Source organism: Bufo bufo, chromosome 2 (assembly GCF_905171765.1).
Source record: "Bufo bufo chromosome 2, aBufBuf1.1, whole genome shotgun sequence".
Lineage (NCBI taxonomy): Eukaryota > Metazoa > Chordata > Amphibia > Anura > Bufonidae > Bufo > Bufo bufo.
In genome coordinates, this window is record NC_053390.1 from 218,867,341 (window position 1) to 218,895,201 (window position 27,861).

The 27,861-nt window shown below is 44.1% G+C and overlaps 1 pseudogene; it reads left to right on the plus strand.

Moving 5' to 3' along the window:
• Positions 1-19,824: 19,824 nt before the first annotated feature.
• On the plus strand, positions 19,825-20,854 carry LOC120991407 (annotated as a pseudogene).
• The last annotated feature ends 7,007 nt before the right edge of the window (positions 20,855-27,861 follow it).

Below are 27,861 nucleotides of genomic sequence, written 5' to 3' on the forward strand. Positions count from 1 at the left end.
TCGGTGGAGGAGGGGGAGACAACCCCGCTAAGTGTGATGGTAGGAGACGTGGAGGACTTGCCGCCGGGTCCGTAGTTAGCAGACCTCAACGTCTCCGGAGATAATTTTGGTACAGCACAGCACCAGGATCCGACTCTATCTCGAGCCTGGGAAAATGTAGTAGTGGTTGAGGGTGAGCCGCAACAACCGGGGGCCGAGTCTATGTTCCCCCGTTTTGTGGTTCAACAGCAAATGCTGTACCGGATAAATCAACTACGGGGTGAACATATTGAGCAGCTGGTGGTGTTCAGAGAGGTAAAAAAGTATTGCAAGTCTTGCCCAACCTGCCAGATAACCAGCCCCCAGCCACATTTCCATAGTCCCCTGGTCCCTCTCCCGATTATTGAGGTTCCATTCGAGCGGATTGCTATGGATCTCATAGGCCCAGTACCGAAGTCAGCTAGAGGGCACCAGAGCACATCCTGGTCATCCTCGACTACGCCACGCGGTACCCGGAGGCGGTGCCATTGCCTCATAAGTCAGCCAAACTCATAGCTAAGGAGTTAATGGAGTTGTTTTTTCGAGTGGGTCTGCCTAAGGAAGTTCTAACTGACCAAGGGACCCCGTTTATGTCCAAGGTCATGAGGGAACTCTGTAAGTTTCTCCACATAAGACAGTTATGGACATCCGAGTATCATCCGCAAACAGATGGCCTGGTAGAGAGGTTTAACCAGACGTTAAAAAATATGTTGAAAAGAGTGGTGTCCAAGGATGGGAGGGACTGGGACCTTCTTCTGCCCTATCTCATGTTCGCAGTGCGAGAAGTGCCCCAGGCCTCTACCGGGTTCTCGCCCTTTGAACTGCTATACGGCAGACACCCTTGCGGTTTGTTAGACATCGCCAAAGAGGTGTGGGGACAACAACCCACACCACACAAAAGTGTTGTTGAGTACGTCACCCAGATGCAGGGACGGATGGAAACAGTGTTACCTCTGGTTAGGGAGCATATGGAGGCAGCACTTCAAGCCCATAGTAGGGTCTATAATCGGCAGGCTTGGGTCCGGATCTTTAACCTGGGTAATCGGGTGTTGGTTCTGGTACCGACTGTAGACAGTAAGTTCCTAGCTAGGTGGCAGGGGCCCTACAAGGTACTTAAGAAAATTGGAGAGGTAGATTACAAAGTACACCAGCCAGGGAGGCGAAAGCCGCAGCAGGTGTACCATGTGAATCTGCTCAAGCCATGGAAGGAAAGGGAAACCTGTACGGAAGACAGCCCGTGACCAGGGTTCCTAGGGGAAGCGGTTTTGGCCCCTCGGTCTGAAGCAGGGGAAGCTCCCACAGTGAAAATTGCTGACAGCCTCTCCTCTAAACAGGCTCAGGAAGCCAGGGAGTTCATTAGTCGGAACACGGATGTGTTCTCAGACCTCCCTGGACGCACGTCCATAATCCGGCATGACATTATCACTGAGCCTCCGGCGAAAGTCCGGTTAAAACCGTACCGGGTACCCGAGGCTCGGCAATAAGCCATCACGGAAGAAGTGCAGCTAATGCTCCAGCTGGGTGTCATCGAGTAGTAAAAAAGTGAGTGGGCCAGTCCGATAGTATTAATACCCAAGCCAGATGGGACATTGCGGTTCTGTAATGACTTCCGCAAACTTAATGAGGTGTTCAAGTTTGACGCGTATCCCATGCCCCGAGTGGATGAGCTTATTGAAAAGTTGGGCCAAGCCCGATATTTTTCTGTGTTGGACCTCACCAAAGGGTACTGGCAGGTACCCTTGACGGAGGCTGCCAAATAAAAAATGGATTTCGTCACGCCAGAGGGGCTGTATCAGTACAAGGTATTACCCTTTGGTCTACATTGCGCTCCCACCATGTTTCAAAGGCTAATGGATATTGTACTCCGTCCACATCGTCGGTACACTTCGGTGTACCTGGACGATATCGTTGTCCATAGCACCGACTGGGAAAGTCTTACCTAAAGTACAGGCTGTAGTGGACTCCCTTAGAAAGGCTGGCTTAACCGCTAACCCAAAAAAGTGCGCGATAGGGTTAGAAGAGACCAAGTATCTGGGGTATGTAATTGGGCGCGGAATGATCAAACCTTAGGTGAACAAAATTGAGGCAATTAGGAATTGACCCCGACCTGTCACTATTCGGCAACTAAAGTCGTTCCTGGGTATGGTGGGGTACTATATGAGGTTTGTCCCCAATTTTGCTACAGTCGCTGCACCATTAACAGGCCTTTTGAAGGGACGAAAGTCAGTGACGGTCCACTGGAATGAGCAGGCAGAAAAGGCTTTCTCCGCTTTGAAGTTGGCCATGTGTGGGTCCCCGGTTTTGGTGACGCCTTACTTCAAAGGGTAGTTTATAGTACAGATTGATGCCTCCGAAGTAGGCCTTGGTGCTGTACTGTCTCAGGAAGTCAACAGGGAGGAGCATCCCTTTGTCTTCCTCAGCCGTAAGCTCACCCCAGCCGAGACTAGGTACAGCATAGTGGAGAGAGCGTGCCTGGCCATCAAGTGGGCACTCGAGTTTCTCTGCTATTATCTTTTGTGGAGAACGTTCCGACTAGTGACTGACCACTCCCCTCTCAAGTGGATGAGCCAGGCCAAAGAGAGGAATGCTCGGGTCACCAGATGGTTCTTATCTTTGCAAAACTTTAAGTTTTCCGTGGAACACAGGGCAGGCAGGTTATAGGGAAACGCTGATGCCCTGTCCCTGGTCCACTGTCTGGCAAGTGTTCACCCCCTCAGGGTTGAACAAAGGGGGGAAGTATGTAAGAAGGAACAAGGGGTAGTCATTGACGGAAGATACATGTCACCGAGGTTCCTGGCCTCGGTGAGGTAAGAACCGGGTTTTTCCCTGAAGTGTCAATTTTGCAGTTGCAGTCTGACACTTCAGCTGTTAGTATGGCCGTAAAGCCAATCCGGGCCGGTTCTTATTGGGAGCAGCCAAAGAGCAGGATTCTGTTCCCCACGGTTCCAGGCCGGGTTTTGGCTGGGATATAAAAACCCATGCAGCACGTTCAGTTGGGGTGGATTATCCTCCATGACAGAGAAGCTGTGGAGTCTGTGTCTTGAGACACTGAGGCCATCTATTTGTGAGAGCCACATGCTGGGGAAACAGGCCTCTAAAGCCTGCTGTGGACTGCGGGTGGAAATCTGCTGACCAGGTGAAGGCTTTTTGCACTGTGGACTTTGTGTGGTGTGAACAGGCACCAAAACTAAAACTGAACACCATTACTTTTGGCTTGTTTTTTTCTATGTGTGAATAAACACTGAACTTTGCTTTACAACCTTGTTTTCGCCTCTGTACTGCGTCCGCTTACCCTGCCTACTGGAGCGAATCCCCACAATATATACATATATATATATATATATATATATAAAAAAAAGGAAGAAGGCGGCGGCACTGGAAACAAGCAAAAATGGGTGCTATGTCCAGGGATATTGCTGCTTACCCCAGATGAACAAGAACGAAGAAAGGACAGCACTCCAAGTAAAAATATGATGGTCTTTAATCACCCATGTAGATGGCAACGTTTCAGCTTGTTTGGAGCTGAAACGTTGCCATCTACATGGGTGATTAAAGACCATCATATTTTTACTTGGAGTGCTGTCCTTTCTTCGTTCTTATATATATATATATATACAGTACAGACCAAAAGTTTGGACACACCTTCTCATTCAAAGAGTTTTCTTTATTTTCATGACTATGAAGGCATCAAAACTATGAATTAACACATGTGGAATTATATACATAACAAACAAGTGTGAAACAACTGAAAATATGTCATATGAAGGCATCAAGAGAATGCCAAGAGTGTGCAAAGCAGAAATCAAAGCAAAAGGTGGCTACTTTGAAGAACCTAGAATATGACATATTTTCAGTTGTTTCACACTTGTTTGGTATGTATATAATTCCACATGTGTTAATTCATAGTTTTGATGCCTTCATAGTCATGAAAATAAAGACAACTCTTTGAATGAGAAGGTGTGTCCAAACTTTTGGTCTGTACGGTATATATACATATATATATATATATATATATATATATATATATATATATACACACACACATATATATTATATATATATATATATATATATAGGCACTATAGAGGGGGAAAGCGTAATATATATATAGGCACTACATGAGGAGTTATAACTGCAAGGGGGCATTACAGCTACAGGGGGCACTGCTGGAGGGGCATTATAAATACTGGGGTCACTATGGTGGCATTATTACTACTGGGGTACTGTATGGGTATTATTATTATTGGACACAATATGTAGGCATTGCTATTAATGGGGCACTCTTGGGGTGTATTATCACTATTGGGGGCACTATTGCTAATGAGCTCAGTCTAGGAGTACCCTTACTATAGGGGGATTATCTGTATATCACAGTTATTTCTGACAGTATAGTGTTTGTGAGCATGGGGGAGCACAACGAGCACAGTATTGGGGGTAGCAGCAGGATGACAGTGGTCTATATAACTTTGAGGGCTAATCTCAGGTCTGTATAAATGTAGGGGCTGATTTGCAAAATTTGTAACAGTATCCCATGTACCATGTGCCGTATAGTAATACTAGTGTCTTCTTATGAGGCACACACCTGACCAAAGACATCTGCGTGTGATGGTCTGGACTAGAGATGAGCGAATCGAAGCTGACGAAGTGGAATTCATTACGAATTTCAGGAAAAATTTGATTTGCACCGATTGCGAATTTCCTCGCGCTTCATGGTAGCGAATCACATTTTTCCTAAAATAGCTGCTGCAAGGGCAAGGAACTCTGCGAAGGCGGGATCACCCACAATGCCATGCATGCAGCCAATCAGCAGCCAGCCAGCCCTATAAATAGCGCAGCCATCTTAGATTCTGCCATTTACCAGTGTACTTAGTGCAGAGAGAGACGTCTGCAAGCGCTAGAGACATTGATAGAAAAATCATTAAAAAAATATTTACAAGTGCAGGGAAAGATTATTCAAGGTGTAGGGTGTTTCCTGAGGCGATCTGAGGTAATTCAACAAAACTTTATTCAGACACAAACAATATAACAAAGGTTATAAACTGTCATATCTATATAGCCTACAGGTGGCAGTAAACATGTTAACATGTATAACTCCTAACATCCTCCCTTTCTTGTGAAATCAAGTAATATATAACATAAGATGATTGGATACCACAATACATTCCAAAGGTGACAATGTTTTTTATAATGTATCTAGCATACAAAATCCTTATATCTTGTTGGTGTTCTAATAACCCTAGTTCTAGTACGTCTTGGTGTGGCAGGAGCTTCACATTGTTGCATATGATCATCCATCCCTGTTTCTTTGGGAGTTGTCTCATCTGGAGATGTACCTGGTGTAATCACTTCACTTATTTCAATGTCAGATTTGTCATCTGCAGTCCTCAGAAACTTCCTATTCCTTCTGTACAACTGTCCATTTGCTTCCACTTTATAAGATTTTAACTTTCTCCAAACAAATACCTTGTCGCCAAATTTCATCTGTTGACGACGGCGATGGTTGTATTCGCACTGGCTGACCAATGCTTAGTTCAGGAAGTTCCTTGGCTCCTTTATCATAATATGCCTTTGCTTTTTTGCGTCTTTCAGTTAGGTTCTCGACCACTCCTTTTAGAAACCTTTGGAAACAGCAGTTTCTGAGCAGTCGGAAGTAAAGTCCTGGTCCTTCTTGACATTAGCCGTTGTACAGGACTACTGCTGGTGCCTTCTGATGGGGTATTTCTCCAGTCAAGAACCGCTTTCCAGATATCCTTGTCATCTCGTTTAGCTTTCTTTATGAGTGTTTTTGCTATTTTTACAGTAGCTTCAGCTTTACCGTTGGACTGACTGTGATATGGGGATGATGTAAGATGTTCAAATTCCCACTCTCTACAAAATCGTGCAAACTCTGAGCTGACAAACTGTGGTCCGTTATCTGTAATTACAGAATCAGGGATTCCATGTCTGCTAAAATGTGCTTTGCAACAATCTATAATTGTTTTAGAGGTGGTATCAGAAACTAAATAAATTTCCCAGAAATCTGAATAATAATCAACAATTATTAAGTAATCTTGTCCTGTTAAGGAAAATAAGTCCATGCCTAGTTGCTCCAGGGTAGAGTGGGTAATTTGTGAGTCATCAGAGGTTCTTTTGTTTGTTTACGCATATACTCATTGCAAGTATTACAGTTCTTTATTGCCTCTATAATCTCTGGGCCCATGTGTGGCCAAAAGATGACATCCTTGGCCTTGCGAAGGCATGCTTCTATTCCTAAGTGGCTAGAATGAGTCCTCGCTATCATTTCTGGGCGCATGTTTTTTGGTATGATGAGTCTGTGTCCTTTATACAGAATTCCATTTTGTATGCTTATCTCATCTCTAAAGCCCCAGTAGTCCCTGATACAAATCAGTATTTTTTTCTTTCTGGTCTGGCCATCCTGTGAGAACAGTAGTTTTTAATGCTTGCAAGACTTCATCTTGTTCTGTGAACCTCTGAATTTGTTGTAGGCGCAAATCAGACACTCTTAGATATTCTGCAAAGTTTATCTCTTCCAGTTCCTTAGAAAAGGCATCCTCTGATTGCATCAAGAAAATCTCATAATCTGGGGTGTCCTTGTCCATTGTTTTGTGAGGTAATGCTGCTCTTGATAAGAAGTCTGCAATATACATTTCTGATCCTTTTTTATAAACCACATTAAGGTTGTATTTTTGCAACTGTAGTATCATGCGCTGTAGACGTTTTGGTGCTACTAGGAGAGGTTTTTTAAAAATGCTCTCTAGTGGCTTATGATCAGTCTCAATGTTAATAATATTTTTTCCATGTAAGTACTGATTAAACTTCTGGCATGCATATACAAAGGCAAGACATTCCTTTTCAATCTGGGCATATCACTGTTCTGTTGAAGACAGTGTACGTGATGCAAACGTCACTGGCTGACCTCCTTGCAAAAGTGTTGCTCCAAGACCTTTTTCACTGGCATCACATTGGACTGTTACTTCTTCATTGACATTGTAGTATCTCAAAACTGGATGTTTAGTAACAATATCTTTTTTTTGCTTGAGGGCTTCATCATGGCTGGATTGCCAGGCCCACAAGCTGTCTTTGTCTGTCAGTCTGCGTAGTGGTTCACATACATCCGAAAGATGTGGTAAGAATTTTGAAAGGTAGTTTACAAACCCTAGCAGTCTCTGAATTGCTTGTACATTGTCAGGCTTTGGTACCTCTAAAATTGCTCTGACTTTTTCTGGATCAGGACGCAGGCCTTCTGCTGTGAGTATATGTCCCATGTATGGTACCGAAGATAGCCTCAATCTCAGCTTCTTTTTATTGAATTTTAGGTTCAGCTTTCGTGCTCTCTCTAAGAGTCCAATCAAATTCTTGTCATGATCCTTTGTGGCCTCCTCTGTAGTGTCACCACAGCCATACACCAATATATCATCTGCAATAACTTCCACTCCGGGCAGGTCTTCTACTGCTTCATGTTGTCTACGTTGATATTCTTCTGGTGCAGTAGCAATCCCAAAAAGCATGCGTAGCCATCGGTAACGCCCAAAGGGAGTCCAGAATGTAGTGAGATAACTGCTTTTATTGTCCAGTTTTACTTGCCAGAAGCCATCCTTAGCATCTAAGACAGAAAATACTTTTGCATTTGTTAAACTTGGCAGGATTTCCTCTATAGTGGGCATTGGACAATGTGAGCGTTTTAGTGCTTTATTTAAGTCTTTGGGATCAATGCATATTTGCAACTTGCCTGGTTTCTTAATAGCAACCATACTACTTATCCATGTCGTAGGTTCTATGACCTTTTTTATCACTCCCAGTGTCTCTAATCTCTCTATTTTTGCCTTTAAGTCTGCTTTAAGTGGAGCCGGCACTCTATGTGGTTGGTGTTGAACAGGAGGTATTGCTTCATCTATTTCTAGGTGATACTCTCCAGGTAGACACCCTAGTCCTTTGAAAATGTCTCTATATTCAGTTGTGATCATTTCATAAGAAAAGGGTGAAGTTGTAGTTGTTTGCTGGTCATCATGTAATAATACATAATACATTATGTTCTACATTCAGTGTAAGGAGGGCCATTTTCTGACATGTTTCTGCTGAGAGAAGTGGTTTGTGTTTACCTTGGACAACTTGGAATTTAGATTACATTGGCCCATAGGTATCATATAGGTATCATTGTACCATTTTAATTTGACATTACTCTTCTGTAATGTTGGCTTTCCTTCTTTAACAATTTTGCAATAGTCTTTGTATGTCATAAGGTTGCAGGTGGCCCCACAGTCTAACTGACAGTGTAACCTTTCCCCTGCTTCTCTGTCAATGCTGAGTTCTAATGGTACAAACCATTGTGATCCTGGACTGCTTACTGCTCTTATTTGATGAATAATAGTGAATACTGATTCTTCTGAGCTGCTGCTCTTGATCTGTGCAGCCATATGTATTCTGGCATTTGCTTTCTGCCTGCATACTCTAGAAAAATGGTTTTGCTTTTTGCATTTACTACAGGTTACTCCATATGCAGGACAGTGGTCTCTCCCCCAGGGGTGGTTGTTTCCACAGTATCTACATCTGATTGTTTTTACTTTGCTTTCTTTCATGGGCTTTTTATATGTTTTAGCAGTATAATGTACAGCTTCAGTTTCACTTTTGCTTTCTTGCATTGCTTGTATTTGCATTTCTGTAAGTTCATGACTTCTACACATATCAATGGCTCTCTGTAGCAGGGCCGGTACAAGGCAGGGGCCGAAGGAGCGGGTGCCCTGGGCGCTACCATTTGCGGACAGGAGGGGGGCGCAGGTGAAGTGCCAGCAGCAGTGGCGTCGCCAGGGGGGGGCCAGAGGGGGCCACGGCCCCCCCTACATCATGCTGTGCCCCCCCATGTGCCCCCCCAACTAAAATGACCCCCCCCCCCCAAGTGAGCAGCCGCCGCCGGGCACAGGGAGATGAGCGCTTCCATTGCGCTCATCTCCATTGTAAACTGTCTGTGCCAGCGGAGGTGCAGGGGAGGGAGAGGCGTGTCCCTTCCCTTTCCTCTGATAGGCTGCAGGCAGGCACCGAAGTGGAGGAGAGGCCCCGCCCCCTAATTACTCCTGTTTACCTTTCTAAAGCTAAAGGACCTTTGATGATGTCATCACAGGTCCTGTAAGGGAACTGCACAGTGTAAAGTGTAGTTCCCAGGTTAGAACAGTGCATCTTCCAGGACCTGTGATGACATCATCTTCAACATCACAGGTCCTGCAGAATCTAGCAAAGGAACTGCACCAAAAATGGTGTAGTTCCTAGGTTTCAAAGGTACATCTGCCAGGACCTGTGATGACATCATCACAGGTCCTTCAACCCCTAACAGCAAGTATTAAAAGTTCACAAGCAGCTCTGTATTGATCCATACAGACTGGAATGGAGAGGTAAGAGGAGGTCCTCCACTTTTCATCATTTACCCCCCCCCCCCCTCCATGCCCTGTTTTTACTCATTGCTCACTCATGTATACTACTTCAGACAGTTACCACTACCTCATGTACCTCACAGTGACTATAATGCATAACTGACCACATATTTCTATAAACACTGCATCTACAGTATTATACCTTCTATGTGTCACATCAATACACTGCTCTGTATATATATATATATATATATATATATATACACACACATACATGCACACACACTGCATATATTACACAGTATTATACATGCAATATGTACAGATATATAGTATATACCGCAGTGCACTGATATGTGAGGTATGAGGTATAATAGATGCTGTGTGTACAGATATCAGTACACTTCTGTATATACTATATATGTGAGGTACGAGGTATAATAGATGCAGTGTGTACAGATATATAGTATATACAGCAGTGTACTGATATGTGAGGTACGAGGTGTCAATACACTGCTGTATTTACTATATACCTGTACACACTGCATCTATTATACCTCGTACCTCACATATTACACTACTGTATATACTATATACACTGCATATATTATACCCCGTACCTCACATATCAGTACACTGCTGTATATACTATATACCTGTACACACTGCATCTATTATACCCTGTACCTCACATATCAGAACACTAGGGAATATACTATATACCTGTACACACTGCATCTTTTATACCGCGTACCTCACATAACTGTACACTGCTGTATATAATATACATCTGCATCTATTATACCTCTTTTGTGTGCCAGGGCTGTTTTGTAATCCCATTCCGGCCCTGATGGCATAAATTATAAAACGCAGCAGCAAGAATAGTTCATGGAACAAAGGGAGGGGCTATAAAAGGGGAATGGGGGCCCAATTTAGATTCCTGCTATGGGGCCCAGTGATTTTTATGTACGCCCCTGGCTGCAGGCACTAGGCCGGCAGCCTATCAGAGGCCGGCGCAATGACGTCATCGTGCCGCCTGAGCCTTACATTACAGCGTGGGACACAGGAAGAGGCTGCATCGCATCGCTGACACTTAGGTAAGTATAAGTGTTTTTTTTTTGGTTTTTTTTTACAATAGTGTTACTGGCACATTGGGGGGGCTTATTACAAAACTGGCACATGATGATGGGGGGGACTTTATACTGGCACATGATGATGGGGGGGAACTTTATAGTGTCTGTGACTTTCAAAGTCCCACAGTCCTTTGTTCTATTGCTTTAAGTATATTCTTGTTTTGAAACAACATTGATTCTTTCTTAAAAACGGGGGGGGGGGGGGGGGGGCGGGCGCAGTTTGCCATCTTCGCCCTGGGCACCAAATGGCCTTGTCCCAGCCCTGCTCTGTAGGTTCAGGTCTGGTACTCTGAGCATTCGCTTTCTAGCATTAATGTCTTTTGATCCCAGAACTATTCTGTCTCTGATAAGTTCATCATGTAATACTCCAAACTCACATGTAGCGGCTAGCTGCCTCAGTCTAGTCACATACTGATCTATAGTTTCCAATGGGCCTTGGTTTGTGGTATTGAATATGTACCTCTCATAAATGATGTTACGTGAAGGCATAAAATGACTCTGTAATGCATCCAGAGTTTTCTCTGTGTCCTGCTTGTCGGCATCAGAGAGGTGCTGATAAATACGCCGACAGTCTCTCCCCATCACTGAGCGCAGTGTCGCTATCCTTACCTTGGAGTCTTTCTTATCAAGTTCAGTTACCACCTCATAATCTTCCCACTGGGATTTGAAATATGTCCAGTTAACTGCCAGGTCCCCTTTACAGTCAATGGGAGACGGCACAGGGAAGTTGTTTGCAGCCATTTTCTGTAACACGGTGTGTCTCTTATTAATAAATTACCAGAGAAACTATTCTTGTTGATCTTTTGTTCTGATATTAGGACTTTAGTGGTTTCTAAAACACCAAAGCCCTCTCCACTTCTGACACCATGTTTCCTGAGGCGATCTGAGGTAATTCAACAAAACTTTATTCAGACACAAACAATATAACAAAGGTTATAAACTGTCATATCTATATAGCCTACAGGTGGCAGTAAACATGTTAACATGTATAACTCCTAACAGGGGCAAGGAACTCTGCGAAGGCGAGATCACCCACAATGCCATGCATGCAGCCAATCAGCAGCCAGCCAGCCCTATAAATAGCGCAGCCATCTTAGATTCTGCCATTTACCAGTGTACTTAGTGCAGAGAGAGATGTCTGCAAGCGCTAGAGACAGTGATAGAAAAATCATAAAAAAAATATTTACAAGTGCAGGGAAAGATTATTCAAGGTGTAGGGAAAGGATAGGGAGGAATCAATCCACAGCATTTCTGTTGAACAGTAATTCCATCAAACCGTTCTTATTAAGTGCTGTTTTAGTGGGAAAAAAGGGCTTTATGTGGTGAAGTGCGAAAATGACAGCTCTTTTTGTCGTGTATAAGTGGCAAAAATAAAATATATTTGCCGCTCAGTGGTGCAGTTATCTGTTCTAAAGCCCTTTTTCCATGTATTAGTGGAAAAAGAAAATATATATTTGCCGCTCAGCGGTGCAGTTATCTGTTTTAACCACCTCAGCCCCCAGTGCTTAAACACCCTGAAAGACCAGGCCACTTTTTACACTTCTGACCTACACTACTTTCACCGTTTATTGCTCGGTCATGCAACTTACCACCCAAATGAATTTTACCTCCTTTTCTTCTCACTAATAGAGCTTTCATTTGGTGGTATTTCATTGCTGCTGACATTTTTACTTTTTTTGTTATTAATCGAAATTTAACGATTTGTTTGCAAAAAAATGACATTTTTCACTTTCAGTTGTAAAATTTTGCAAAAAAAACGAGATCCATATAGAAATTTTGCTCTAAATTTATAGTTCTACATGTCTTTGATAAAAAAAAAATGTTTGGGTAAAAAAAAAATGGTTTGGGTAAAAGTTATAGCGTTTACAAACTATGGTACAAAAATGTGAATTTCCGCTTTTTGAAGCAGCTCTGACTTTCTGAGCACCTGTCATGTTTCCTGAGGTTCTACAATGGCCAGACAGTACAAACACCCTACAAATGACCCCATTTCGGAAAGTACACACCCTAAGGTATTCGCTGATGGGCATAGTGAGTTCATAGAACTTTTTATTTTTTGTCACAAGTTAGCGGAAAATGATGATTTTTTTTTTTTTTTTTTTTTTTCTTACAAAGTCTCATATTCCACTAACTTGTGACAAAAAATAAAAACTTCTATGAACTCACTATGCCCATCACGAAATACCTTGGGGTCTCTTCTTTCAAAAATGGGGTCACTTGTGGGGTAGTTATACTGCCCTGGCATTTTAGGGGCCCAAATGTGTGGTAAGGAGTTTGAAATCAAATTCTGTAAAAAATGACCTGTGAAATCCGAAAGGTGCTCTTTGGAATATGGGCCCCTTTGCCCACCTAGGCTGCAAAAAAGTGTCACACATCTGGTATCTCCGTACTCAGGAGAAGGTGGGGAATGTGTTTTGGGGTGTCTTTTTACATATACCCATGCTGGGTGAGATAAATATCTTGGTCAAATGCCAACTTTGTATAAAAAAATGGGAAAAGTTGTCTTTTGCCAAGATATTTCTCTCACCCAGCATGGGTATATGTAAAATGACACCCCAAAACACATTCCCCACCTTCTCCTGAGTACGGCAATACCAGATGTGTGACACTTTTTTGCAGCCTAGGTGGGCAAAGGGGCCCATATTCCAAAGAGCACCTTTCGGATTTCACAGGTCATTTTTTACAGAATTTGATTTCAAACTCCTTACCACACATTTGGGCCCCTAGAATGCCAGGGCAGTATAACTACCCCACAAGTGACCCCATTTTGGAAAGAAGACACCCCAAGGTATTCCGTGAGGGGCATGGCAAGTTCCTAGAATTTTTTATTTTTTGTCACAAGTTAGTGGAAAATGATGATTTTTTTTTTTTTTTTTTCATACAAAGTCTCATATTCCACTAACTTGTGACAAAAAATAAAAACTTCCATGAACTCACTATGCCCATCAGCGAATACCTTGGGGTCTCTTCTTTCCAAAATGGGGTCACTTGTGGGGTAGTTATACTGCCCTGGCATTCTAGGGGCCCAAATGTGTGGTAAGGAGTTTGAAATCAAATTCTGTAAAAAATGACCTGTGAAATCCGAAAGGTGCTCTTTGGAATATGGGCCCCTTTGCCCACCTAGGCTGCAAAAAAGTGTCACACATCTGGTATCTCCGTACTCAGGAGAAGGTGGGGAATGTGTTTTGGGGTGTCATTTTACATATACCCATGCTGGGTGAGATAAATATCTTGGTCAAATGCCAACTTTGTATAAAAAAATGGGAAAAGTTGTCTTTTGCCAAGATATTTCTCTCACCCAGCATGGGTATATGTAAAATGACACCCCAAAACACATTCCCCACCTTCTCCTGAGTACGGAGATACCAGATGTGTGACACTTTTTTGCAGCCTAGGTGGGCAAAGGGGCCCATATTCCAAAGAGCACCTTTCGGATTTCACAGGTCATTTTTTACAGAATTTGATTTCAAACTCCTTACCACACATTTGGGCCCCTAGAATGCCAGGGCAGTATAACTACCCCACAAGTGACCCCATTTTGGAAAGAAGAGACCCCAAGGTATTCGCTGATGGGCATAGTGAGTTCATGGAAGTTTTTATTTTTTGTCACAAGTTAGTGGAATATGAGACTTTGTATGAAAAAAAAAAAAAAAAAAATCTGCATTTTCCACTAACTTGTGACAAAAAAAAAAAAATTCTAGGAACTCGCCATGCCCCTCACGGAATACCTTGGGGTGTCTTCTTTCCAAAATGGGGTCACTTGTGGGGTAGTTATACTGCCCTGGCATTTTCCAGGGGCCCTAATGTGTGGTAAGTAGGTAAATGACCTGTGAAATCCTAAAGGTGCTCTTTGGAATGTGGGCCCCTTTGCCCACCTAGGCTGCAAAAAAGTGTCACACATCTGGTATCTCCGTACTCAGGAGAAGTTGGGGAATGTGTTTTGGGGTGTCATTTTACATATACCCTTGCTGGGTGAGAGAAATATCTTGGCAAAAGACAACTTTTCCCATTTTTTTATACAAAGTTGGCATTTGACCAAGATATTTCTCTCACCCAGCATGGGTATATGTAAAATGACACCCCAAAACACATTCCCCACCTTCTCCTGAGTACGGCGATACCAGATGTGTGACACTTTTTTGCAGCCTAGATGCGCAAAGGGGCCCAAATTCCTTTTAGGAGGGCATTTTTAGACATTTGGATACCAGACTTCTTCTCACGCTTTGGGGCCCCTAGAATGCCAGGGCAGTATAAATACCCCACATGTGACCCCATTTTGGAAAGAAGACACCCCAAGGTATTCAATGAGGGGCATGGTGAGTTCATAGAAATTTTTTTTTTTTGGCACAAGTTAGCGGAAATTGATATTTTTAATTTTTTTCTCACAAAGTCTCCCGTTCCGCTAACTTGGGACAAAAATTTCAATCTTTCATGGACTCAATATGCCCCTCACGGAATACCTGGGGGTGTCTTCTTTCCGAAATGGGGTCACATGTGGGGTATTTATACTGCCCTGGCATTCTAGGGGCCCTAAAGCGTGAGAAGAAGTCTGGAATATAAATGTCTAAAAAATTTTACGCATTTGGTTTCCGTGAGGGGTATGGTGAGTTCATGTGAGATTTTATTTTTTGACACAAGTTAGTGGAATATGAGACTTTGTAAGAAAAAAATAAAAAAATTCCGCTAACTTGGGCCAAAAAAATGTCTGAATGGAGCCTTACAGAGGGGTGATCAATGACAGGGGGTGATCAATGACAGGGGGGTGATCAATGACAGGGGGGTGATCAATGACAGGGGGGTGATCAGGGAGTCTATATGGGGTGATAACCACAGTCATTGATCACGCCCGTGTAAGGCTTCATTTAGACGTCCGTATGCGTTTTGCGGATCCGATCCATCTATCAGTGGATCCGTAAAAATCATGCGGACGTCTGAATGGAGCTTTACAGGGGGGTAATCAATGACAGGGGGGTAATCAATGACAGGGGGGTGATCAGGGAGTCTATATGGGGTGATCACCACAGTCATTGATCACGCCCCTGTAAGGCTTCATTCAGACGTCCGTATGCGTTTTGCGGATCCGATCCATCTATCAGTGCATCCGTAAAAATCATGCGGACATCTGAATGGAGCTTTACAGGGGGGTAATCAATGACAGGGGGGTGATCAGGGAGTCTATATGGGGTGATCACCACAGTCATTGATCACGCCCCTGTAAGGCTTCATTCAGACGTCCGGATGCGTTTTGCGGATCCGATCCATCTATCAGTGGATCCGTAAAAATCATGCGGACGTCTGAATGGAGCTTTACAGGGGGGTAATCAATGACAGGGGGGTAATCAATGACAGGGGGGTGATCAGGGAGTCTATATGGGGTGATCACCACAGTCATTGATCACGCCCCTGTAAGGCTTCATTCAGACGTACGTATGCGTTTTGCGGATCCGATCCATCTATCAGTGCATCCGTAAAAATCATGCGGACATCTGAATGGAGCTTTACAGGGGGGTAATCAATGACAGGGGGGTGATCAGGGAGTCTATATGGGGTGATCACCACAGTCATTGATCACGCCCCTGTAAGGCTTCATTCAGACGTCCGGATGCGTTTTGCGGATCCGATCCATCTATCAGTGGATCCGTAAAAATCATGCGGACGTCTGAATGGAGCTTTACAGGGGGGTAATCAATGACAGGGGGGTAATCAATGACAGGGGGGTGATCAGGGAGTCTATATGGGGTGATCACCACAGTCATTGATCACGCCCCTGTAAGGCTTCATTCAGACGTCCGGATGCGTTTTGCGGATCCGATCCATCTATCAGTGCATCCGTAAAAATCATGCGGACATCTGAATGGAGCTTTACAGGGGGTTGATCAATGACAGGTGGGTGATCACCACAGTCATTGATCATGCCCCTGTAAGGCTTCATTCAGACGTCCGGATGCGTTTTGCGGATCGGATCCATCTATCAGTGCATCCGTAAAAATCATGCGGACATCTGAATGGCGCTTTACAGGGGGGTGATCAGGGAGTCTATATGGGGTGATCACCACAGTCATTGATCATGCCCCTGTAAGGCTTCATTCAGACGTCCGGATGCGTTTTGCGGATCCGATCCATCTATCAGTGCATCCGTAAAAATCATGCGGACATCTGAATGGAGCTTTACAGGGGGGTAATCAATGACAGGGGGGTGATCACCACAGTCATTGATCATGCCCCTGTAAGGCTTCATTCAGACGTCCGGATGCGTTTTGCGGATCGGATCCATCTATCAGTGCATCCGTAAAAATCATGCGGACATCTGAATGGAGCTTTACAGGGGGGTGATCAGGGAGTCTATATGGGGTGATCACCAGTCATTGATCATGCCCCTGTAAGGCTTCATTCAGACGTCCGGATGCGTTTTGCGGATCGGATCCATCTATCAGTGCATCCGTAAAAATCATGCGGACATCTGAATGGAGCTTTACAGGGGGGTGATCAGGGAGTCTATATGGGGTGATCACCACAGTCATTGATCATGCCCCTGTAAGGCTTCATTCAGACGTCCGGATGCGTTTTGCGGATCCGATCCATCTATCAGTGGATCCGTAAAAATCATGCGGACGTCTGAATGGAGCTTTACAGGGGGGTAATCAATGACAGGGGGGTAATCAATGACAGGGGGGTGATCAGGGAGTCTATATGGGGTGATCACCACAGTCATTGATCACGCCCCTGTAAGGCTTCATTCAGACGTCCGGATGCGTTTTGCGGATCCGATCCATCTATCAGTGGATCCGTAAAAATCATGCGGACATCTGAATGGAGCTTTACAGGGGGGTGATCAATGACAGGGGGGTAATCAATGACAGGGGGGTGATCAGGGAGTCTATATGGGGTGATCAGGGGCTAATAAGGGGTTAATAAGTGACGGGGGGGGGGGGTGTAGTGTAGTGTAGTGGTGCTTGGTGATACTTTACTGAGCTACCTGTGTCCTCTGGTGGTCGATCCAAACAAAGGGGACCACCAGAGGACCAGGTAGCAGGTATATTAGACGCTGTTATCAAAACAGCGTCTAATATACCTGTTAGGGGTTAAAAAAAACACATCTCCAGCCTGCCAGCGAACGATCGCCGCTGGCAGGCTGGAGATCAACTCTCTTACCTTCCGTTCCTGTGAGCGCGCGCGCCTGTGTGCGCGCGTTCACAGGAAATCTCGGCCATCGCGAGATGACGCGTATATGCGTGACTGTGCGCAGCGCTGCCACCTCCGGAACGCGATCCTGCGTTAGGCGGTCCGGAGGTGGTTAAAGCCCTTTTTGGCGTGTATTAGTGGAAAAAGGAAAAATATCTTTGCCGCTCAGCGGTGCAGTGATATATTTTACAGCCCAGTTTGCTGTGTATTACTGGTGAAATAAAAATATATTCACTGTTCATCGTTGCACTTACCTGTTGAAAAGCCTTTTGTGTAAAAATTGAAAGAAATTAGGGCCTAATTGCCGTTCAGCGGTGCAGTGAGATATTTTACAGCCCAGTTTGCTGTGTATTACTGGCGAAATAAAAATATATTCGCCGTTCATCGTTGCACTTATCTGTTGAAAAGAATTTTGTGTAAAATTTGTGTAAAATTTTAATTCAGGAGCTGTAAACAGCGGGAAGCAAATAGAGGTGGCTGAACTCCGCTGCTCTGTATCTCTTGTGAAGTCAATGTCTCCAGCAATGCCCCTCTCGCGATTTACAGCAAATACATTATTTTCATGTAGAGATCCAAGAATTATGTTGGAGGCATGTACTGTATGCAAGTCATGTGCGATCCCTCTCAATTAAGGGCATTTTTGCCGTTCAGCGGTGCAATTATATGTGGTAAAGCCCTTTTTGCTGTGAAATTTTTTGGCTTTTTTTTGGAAAATTTAAATTTCGGTAAATGTACACCTACTTTTGCAGTATGGAACGACTTCCTTAGTGGTGAAATTCTTTATGTGACACTGGCTTTTTTTTCGGAAAATGTATGGGTGAATGTACCTCCTTTTGCGGTATGGAACGACTTCCTTAGTGGTGAAATTCTTTGTGACACTGGCTTTTTTTCGGAAAATGTATGGGTGAATGTACACCTCCTTTTGTGGTATGGAACTACTTACTTATTGGTGAAATTCTTTATATGACACTGGCTTTTTTTCGGAAAATGTATGGGTGAATGTACACCTCCTTTTGCGGTATGGAATGACTTCCTTAGTGAAGAAATTCTTTATGTGACACTGGCTCTTTTTCGGAAAATGTATGGGTGAATGTACACCTCCTTTTGCGGTATGGAACGACTTACTTAGTGGTGAAATTCTTTATGTGACACAGGTTTTTGTTTTGAAAATTTATGGGTGACTGTACACCTCCTTTTGCTGTATGGGCTGAATTACGCAGTGTTGAAATGTTAAATTTCAAAGTAAACTCCGCTGCTCTGTATCTCTTGTGAAGTCAATGTCTCCAAATATGCCCCTCTCTCATGTAGAGATCCAAGAATTACGGTATGTTGGAGGCATGTAGTGTATGCAAGCCATGTGCGACCCCTCTCATCACTCTCACGCTGTACTGCACCTGGTTTGCCTGGGCGAACAGAGTCCCACAGGGGAGGAACTGCCCCGTGTCCTTCAGCAAGAAATTTAATCCTGGCTTTCTCCGTGACAACTGAAAATCGGAACCATGGTGACTGACAACGGGAAGAACATGGTGTCGGCGCTGCTTCAAGGATGGCTGAGCCATGCACCCTGCATGGCACACATGTTCAATCTGGTTGTCATGTGGTTCGTGAAGTCTTCCACCCATCTGCAAAACATCCTAAAAATGGCCAGGAAACTTTGCATGCACTTCAGCCACTCTTACACCGCAAAGCACACCCTCATTGAGCTGCAGCGGCTGAACGGCATCCTCCAACATAGGCTGTTATGCGACGTTTCCAACCATTGGAATTTCACCCTCCATATGTTGGACCGACTGTACGAACAGAGAAAGGCCATCAACGTTTTATTGATTATCCAAGCAGACAGGAGTAGTCCGCTGTGTAACTTCGATGTCAGCAAGTGGCAGCTCATGCGTGACACCTGCCGTTTGGTCAGGCCCTTTGAGGAGGCCACGTTATTTGTCAGTCGCCAGGACTACGGGATGAACGATGTCATTCCACTACTTCATGTCTTGGAACAGATGCTGCTAAATCTGGCTGGTCAGGGGACTGGAGAGGGGGTGCCTAGAAAGATGGCGGCAGAGTTTGATACGTTTGTCTGTCAATATCTCTGTTTGCAGTCAGTGAACGGGAACATAATTTATTGCAAGGACATGCAAACACCAACCTATGGGGTGTTAACCCCCAGAAGTAGGTCATCGGCATGAAGGAGCAGTCATTTTCACAGCTCAAGGTATCCTCCCGGAAGCTTGACCTCTGCAAGTCGACGGTCTGCATTGCGAAGCTTGTCAAAAATAAAAATCCCACAGTGCACCCCCTTGGAGGAAACTCTTGATCCGGCACAGGCTGCTTTGCTCCTTCAAAAACAATGGACTCTGTACAGCAAGACACCGATGTATAATTTCTCATACACCAGACTGAAAGAGTATTCCAAGCACCTGTCTGCCGACATAGCTGCGGAGAAGCAGAAGGGTCTTGCCATTGAAGTGGGCACAGAGCTGAACCTAAAAGCCAAATTTTCCTGTTTACCTGGACTCAAAGGAAAGGACAGAGATCCACTGGCTGTGCTCATACAGATTTCATCAAAGCCTCCACTCACCAAGGCAAGCACAGAGGACCGGATTGTGTGGACAAGTTGGTTCTGCGGGAAGTACACAGAGGACGATCTATTGGAGGTGTTACCAAAGACATTTACTTGTCTCCCGCTCTTCCTGTATAATGGTTACGAGGCGCTCACGGCTACCGTAGGGACGTGGTTCCAAAGAAACTTTGACTGTTGTTTGGGTAAGCTGATGATCAGTTCTCAGGACCTTACTTGGCTAGCAGAGATGTGGACCGGGTATGACATGTCTGGATCAGTGTCAGCCACAGAGCTTGTTTTCTCTGTGCCCGTCGAACCTCGCAAGGACATTTGTTATGCCATCCACGCAGAGGACTTCAATACTTTATGGAATGCTATTCATAAATCAAAGGACGAGGTCACGTTGGAGGAAGTGGACAATTTATTCCAATGTCTTTACTCGTATTTCTTCAGACACTTTAGAATCCACTTATCAGCAACCCAGCTCGTCAAGGTGACTGCATCTGTGGCATCAGCACACTGTGAAGTTCCTCAGTAAGGGCTACCTAATCCAAGTGCTGGGATTCATCACGGAGCTGGCCATCAATAACATCCAGTATTGAACACATGGATGACTCTCATCTCGGACCTTGTCCACAATGTTCGGGACCCCCGGACGTCTTACATGTCTTAGACATGATTCCTGCAGTGCTTACTACATATTATACCGCTTCTTACCGTTCTGTTACAGTGGCTGTAAGACCCGCACATAATAAAGCTTATTTATGAAGATTTTCGGGCGTTGCCTGTACCGACCAGTTACCTTCCAGCTGTGATTGTGCAGCTTGAGTCAGCTTGTTTGCTGGACTGTCCTCCAGTTATCAGCCATAATCACATACATTTCTTGATCCGTATGCATTACCATCGTGGTCATCCCGACACTGGTTGTCAATCCATTCTTGTTGATGAACCACTTTGTTTTTCCAGTTTGTATTTTAAATCTTGTGGTTTTCCCCCTTCTGTGTTGTATTTTATGTGTGTTAATATCCTGTTTGTTAAATAAACGTTGTTTTTTCTCCCCCGTTCAAAAAAAATAGAAATTGGCTTGTGTTTTGGTAGCCAAAAGCAGGAGTAGGTACAAAACACAGAAGACATGCAACTATTCCGTTCACGTGTCATCTGTGTTTTGGATCCACTCCTGTTTTTTTTGGCATTAGCAATACTGATGGATTACTGACCAAATGCTGACCGAGTGAAGGCGGATGCTCCACAGACAGGATCCGTTTTTTGTGGATTATTGTTCTGAGGGATCAGAGGAAGAGCAAAATAATCAGTGACATCAACACAAACTTACTGCTCTTGACTCTGTCGGGGGGCTCTACTTGTATAAGCGTTTAATAGAACATGTTCTGTAGACATCTATGTGGAATTAGCTGACGATGGTGTAAAAGGAGTGCACTTCTTCTTGACGCTAACATCGACCTGTAAGGCTGAGTTCATACTTGAGTTATTTGGTCAGTTTTGGCCCGTGACTTCCCAAATAAGTGAAGTGTGCAGTGATTGTAAGTGCGACGCCTGTCATCTGCATGTCATACGGACTCACAGTATTATTTCACTACCAAAGCAGACTCCCTATTCGTGTTACTGCAAGGCACAATGTTCTACACCACTACAAAGGCTCTCTGCAGCCAGCAAATAGACGTTTTTTTTAGCGTAATTAGCCGAAAATTTATTCGGCTCGAACCATGGCATTTGAAAGGCTAGTCAAAAGAGACTCACTCTGACTTCCGCTTGGACCCCTACAGTGAAATTCCCAATCAGTTGCTTGTGAAGGCTTCTGAGTCTGCCATGGCAAATTGCTTGTTAAGCCCTGTCTATGGCGGTTCTTAATAGGAAGTATGGAAAATCTCCAGAGTTCAGTTGTATACTATTGCAGTCTATGCTAATTCCCTTTAAAAAAATAGTTTCAATGTAAAAAAAATATTTTGTTTTTACACATAAAAAATAAAGAATTCAAAATTCAAATGACTATTAAACTATTTAAGTATTTATCTTGCATAGTGAATGCGTAACAGAAAACTAATTTCAAAGTTATCGTGTATGCTAAGTCCAACTGACATTACCGATAAGTACTCTCAATGCTCATTTTCTTATGTTATTGTAGAACAGGAATTCTCCAAGCAAGAGAAGCTCAAAATCTATGCTTCTTTAACATATGTTTCTGATCTATGCAGTGAATAAAATATAAGAGTTATTATGTCTTTACCCAATTGCTGCTGAACGTACGTCCAGGATATACGCAACTTTATACAGTTAGAACTAGATGCTATTCTCCCACTATAAAAAATTAAGTACCACATGGCATCTATTTTTCTGACATATTTAATTGATAGGAGCAGTCAACTACATTTTTTTGGTACAGTTGAAAAAAGGTCATATACTGCCCAAACAACACTCTTTTATAATATGACTAGCCAATAGAACATACTCCAGTATGGACATACTAACTAGACATATACACAAAATGTAGATCATATTGCTCTCAGAGCAATTTTTTTGCTCCTCTGGTTAAACATACAGTATATAACAACTTAATTGCTCCTTCTATGCATTATTGTCCTATCAATCATGAAGAAACTGCCTACATAACCCAGCTACTGTGTCAGTTAGTGTTTAACCTTGTTGCTGTCAGCCTTTTCTACACATTCCTGTTATGACTAATTACCCATGACTGACCTCCACCTTGTTTTTGACCTTGCACCATCTTATACCCTTGGTACCTTGACTTAGGTCTGATTATTCGCTGGCTATGCACCTCTGGCTTCAAAATCTATGTGATCTCCTGTTCTAAATTTTTCTATATCCCACATTCTTTTCCTTGGCATGGGAATATAACCAGGCTTTGCAAGTAGCTTCTCAAGAAGTAACTGTAGCTTTTACCATAGCTAGTAAAACATTCTGCAAGGTTAAGGGATGGAGTTAGGCTAAAACACAGAATAATTCCTTTGGGAAGCCAGCAGGAAAGGTTTCAGTTCTGTTTAATTTTAAAGAGAGTTTAGTATAAATCCTTTCTTGTGAATGTGTCTATTGGAGGACATTTCCACTGATAAATGAAAATGTATGCGTTCTAATCTTCATAATTGCATTGCAGTGAACATTCACCTTTGATGAGCCCTGTTTTTTACAGGAAAAAATTGCATATAAAAGAAACCTTTAATATATTAATGTTAAAGGGGTTATCCCACTAAGTTAAGTTATCCCACAAAACAGGATAGTTGATGAATGTCGGATTGCGAGGGATTTTTCTGCTGGGACCCCCTGCAATCTCAAGAATGCAGGATCAGGGTCAGCATTCACTCCTGAAGGGGCGCCACATGGTCCCCTCTCCATTTAGGTGCATTCCGGGCGCCCCTGCAGTCAATTATCTGCGTCCACAGATACTGTTATGACTAGAGATGAGCAAATCGAAGCCGACGAAGTGGAATTCAATCCGAATTTCAGGAAAAATTTGATTCGCACCGAAGCTGAATTTCCTCGAGCTTTGTGGTAACAAATATATTTTTTTCCTAAAAAGGCTGCTGTACGTGTGAGGACATTGAGAAAGGAACTCTGGGAAAGCGGGATCACCCATAATGCCATGCATGCAGCCATTCAGCAGCCAGCCAGCCCTGCTATGTCACAGCCCTATAAATATCGTCAGCCATCTTAGATTCTGCCATTTACCAGTGTACTTAGTGGAGGGAGAGACATCAGCAGGCGCTAGGGACAGTGTTACAAAAACTTTATTGTGCTAAAAAAAACTATTTACACGTGCAGGGAAAGATTATTCATGGTGTAGGGAAAGGATAGGGAGGAATCCTTCCACAGCATTTCAGTTGAACAGGGTTCAGTAGGGGAGGATACAGCCTGAGTAAAAGGAACAATCCTATTACACCTTGCTGCACTGACTGGGGATCTAAATTGCCATTATACAGCTCTGTAATTCCAGCAAACCATTCGGATTAGGGTGCAAGTGCTGTTTGAAACAGGCATTAACAGGGTTTATTACAAGGAAATATTTCTAAGTCTTATTTGCCCTTGTGCGGTGCAGTTATATGTTCTAAAGCATTTTTTGGCTTGTATTAGTGGGGGAAAAATTGCTTATTAGCCGTTGTGTAGTGAAGTGCTAAAATTACAGCTCTTTTTGTCGTGCATTAGTGGCAAAAGTAAAATATATTTGCCGTTCAGCGGTGCAGTTATATGTAGGGTTGAGCGAACCCATGGAAGTTCTGGTTCGCCGGGTTCGAACCAGGACCCCATTTAAGTCAATGGGGACCCGAACTTCACTTAAAACAGAATGCTAAATAAAATGTCTATTGAGGGGTTAAAAAAACAAAACAACTCACCTCATCCACTTGATCGCGCAGCCGGTATCTTCTTTTTTTGTAGTTCAGATTCGCTCAACTGTAGTTATATGTTCTAAAGCCTTTTGTGGCGTGTATTAGTGGAAAAAGAAAAAATATATTTGCCTTGCAGTGGTGAAGTTTTATGTTCTAAAGCCTTTTGTGGCATGTCTTAGTGGAAAAAAGAAAAAATATATTTGCCATTCAGCATTGCAGTTATATGTTCTAAAGTCTTTTGTGGCGTGTATTAGTGGAAAAAGAATGAATATATATTTGCTGTTCAGCGATGCAGTTATATGTTCTAAAGCCTTTTTTGGCGTGTATTAGTGGAAAAAGAATGAATATATTTGCTGTTCAGAGTTGCAGTTATATGTACTAAAGCCTTTTGTAGCATGTATTAGTGGAAAAAGAAAAAATATAGTTGCCATTCAACGTTGCAGTTATACGTTCTAAAGCCTTTTGTGGCGTGTATTGGTGAAAAAGAATAAATATATTTGCCATTCAGCATTGCAGTTATATGTTCTAAAGCCTTTTGTGGCGTGTATTAGTGGAAAAAATATATATATATTTGCCATTCAGTGTTGCAGTTATATGTTCTAAAATCTTTTGTGGTGTGTATTAGTTGAAAAAGAATAACTATATTTGCCGTTCAGTGGTGCAGTTATATGTACTAAAGCCTTATGTAGCGTGTATTAGTGGAAAAAGCAAAAATATATTTACCGTTCAGCGTTGCATTTTCTATGTACCTTTTGTGGCATGTATTAGTGGGAAAAGAAAAATATATTTGCTGTTCAGCGTTGCAGTTATATGTTCTAAAACCTTTTGTGACGTGTATTGGTGGCAAAAGAAAAATATATTTGCCGTTCAGCGGTGCAGTCATATGTTTTAAAGCCCTTTTTGTGTGTATTAGTGGGGGGGGGGGGGAAGGGCTTATTAGCCGTTGTGTGGTGAAGTGAGAAAATTACAAACTTTTTTGGGGTGTTTTAATTTCCTTTTTATTTATTTATTTGATCTAACAGTATGTTAGACAGAGAAGTGCCAGGCCCTGCACAGCGGAGTGGCAGAGGCCCTAATGTTTCTGGCGCAGGCAGAGGTCGCAGCAGAGTAAGGGGCCGTGGCAGCAGGGGTCACTTCGAGAGGCCTGAGCTCCCAGTGTCAGCTAGCAGTCGTGTCGTGAACAGCAACCCAGCAGTTCTTGAATGGTTGAATCGATCATCGACTTCATCACAAGTGACATCAGACACCCCTAGCCAAGAGTCAGTGGGTTCGTCAGACACAACCCTTAGTTGGCATGGCCCGGGAACATCACCTGTCCTCAACCTGCCTCTGTCCTTTTCTGTTCCCTCAGCCAGAGAAGTATTGTATGCTGTGGGCTCAGTTCCAATATACAGCGAGGACAAGCTACTAGAGGACAGCCAGAAGCTACTGCCCAGCCAAGATCTGGAGGAGACATCCGCCGCTTCCTCCGCTAGGTGGGCAAGTAGTAATGAGGAGAGTTGCTTGTGAGCTGGTGTTGCAAGCGGTCAGGCTCCTGGTTCAGAGACTGTTGAGGAGGACATCAGTGATGTGCAGACAGTAGTCGATGATGATGTAGCCGATCGCAATTGGGAGCCGTGTGACAAAGGGGCTTCATGATCATCGGGAGAAGAGGGTGTCAGCTTGCCCGTGAAGCAGCAGCGGAGCCAGCAAGTCACTAGAGTGACCAGGAGTCAGCAGGGTGGCAGCAGCGGGAGGTCGGGAGCCAAACGTGCCCAGGGTAGACAACCCGCTTTGAAGGAGCCTACCTGCCAGGGAATTAGCGGTGCATGGGTTCACGGAGGCAGCGGCGGTAGCAGTCAGTCAGTGCGTAGTGTTGGGGGTAAAATCACCTACTCGGCGGTGTGGCAGTTTTTTGTTAAGCTGCCGTAGGACGTGAACATGGCCATATGTAGAATCTGTGGGCAGAAGGTGAAGCGTGGCCAGGGTGTAAATGTTGGCACCACGGCCCTGCATCAATATATGCAGCGTCACCATAAATTGGCCTGGAAGAACCGTGGCTCCAATGTGGTGGTCCAGCCTGCCGCAGCAACTGCTGCATCATCCAGTGGCACTCACCCAGTTTCAGGCAGTCAAGGCTCCACCACCTCAGCCGAGGGGAGCTGTCTGTCCTTTCCATCATCTGCTAGTCCTAATGCTCCTGCTCCCCGCTCTCCTACTCCTTGTCAGTCATTCCGTCAGCAATCGATCACCGAAGCGATTGACAAGAGACAACAGTATGCGTGCACTCATCCAACGGTGCAGAAGCTGAACGTGCTCCTGCCCAAGTTGCTGGTGCTGCAGTCCCTCCCTTTACAAGTGGTGGACTCTGCACCTTTCACCTTTCAGAGAACTGATGGCTTGTGCCGAGCCGAGGTGGAGAGTCCCAAGTCTTCATTTCTTTGCCAAAAAGGCAGTACCAGCCCTGCACACACATGTAGAACAGAAGGTGGGCCAGTCCTTGAGCCTGTTTTTGTTTGCCAAAGTGCACGGCAGCGCCGATGTGTGCAGTTGTAACTACAGTCAGGGACAATACATGTCCTTTACGGCTCACTGGGTGAATGTGGTTCCTGCACAGCCACACCAGCAACTTGGCCAGGTGACGCCACTTCCGCCTCCATGTTCTCACACCGTTGGTCCTGTGACAATGTCCGCCGCTGCCTCCTCATCTTCCACCATGTTCTTAGCCTCCACTGCAGGGACAATTCACAGTGCCCCTCCAGCATACCGCATGTGCAGGGCACAGCGGTGTCACGCTTTTCTGCACCTCGTTTGCCTGGGCAAATGGAGTCAAACAGGGGAGGAACTGCTCTGGGTCCTTCATCAAGAAATCGAATCCTGGCTTTCTCCGCGACAACTGAAAATCAGAACCATGGTGACCAATAACGGGAAGAACATGGTGTCGGCACTGCGTCTGGTTGTCTCTTCCACCCATCTGCAAGACATCCTAAAAATGGCCAGGAAACTTTGCATGCACTTCAGCCACTCTTACACCGCAAAGCACACCCTCCTTGAGCTGCAGCGGCATAATGGCATTCCCCAACATAGGCTGATATGCGACGTTTCCAACCATTGGAATTTCACCCTCCATATGTTGGACCGACTGTACGAACAGAGAAAGGCCATAAACGATTTCTTGATGATCCAAACAGACAGGAGAGTACTCCCCTGTGTAACTTCGATGTCAGCTAGTGGCAGCTCATGCATGACACCTGCCGATTGCTCAGGCCCTT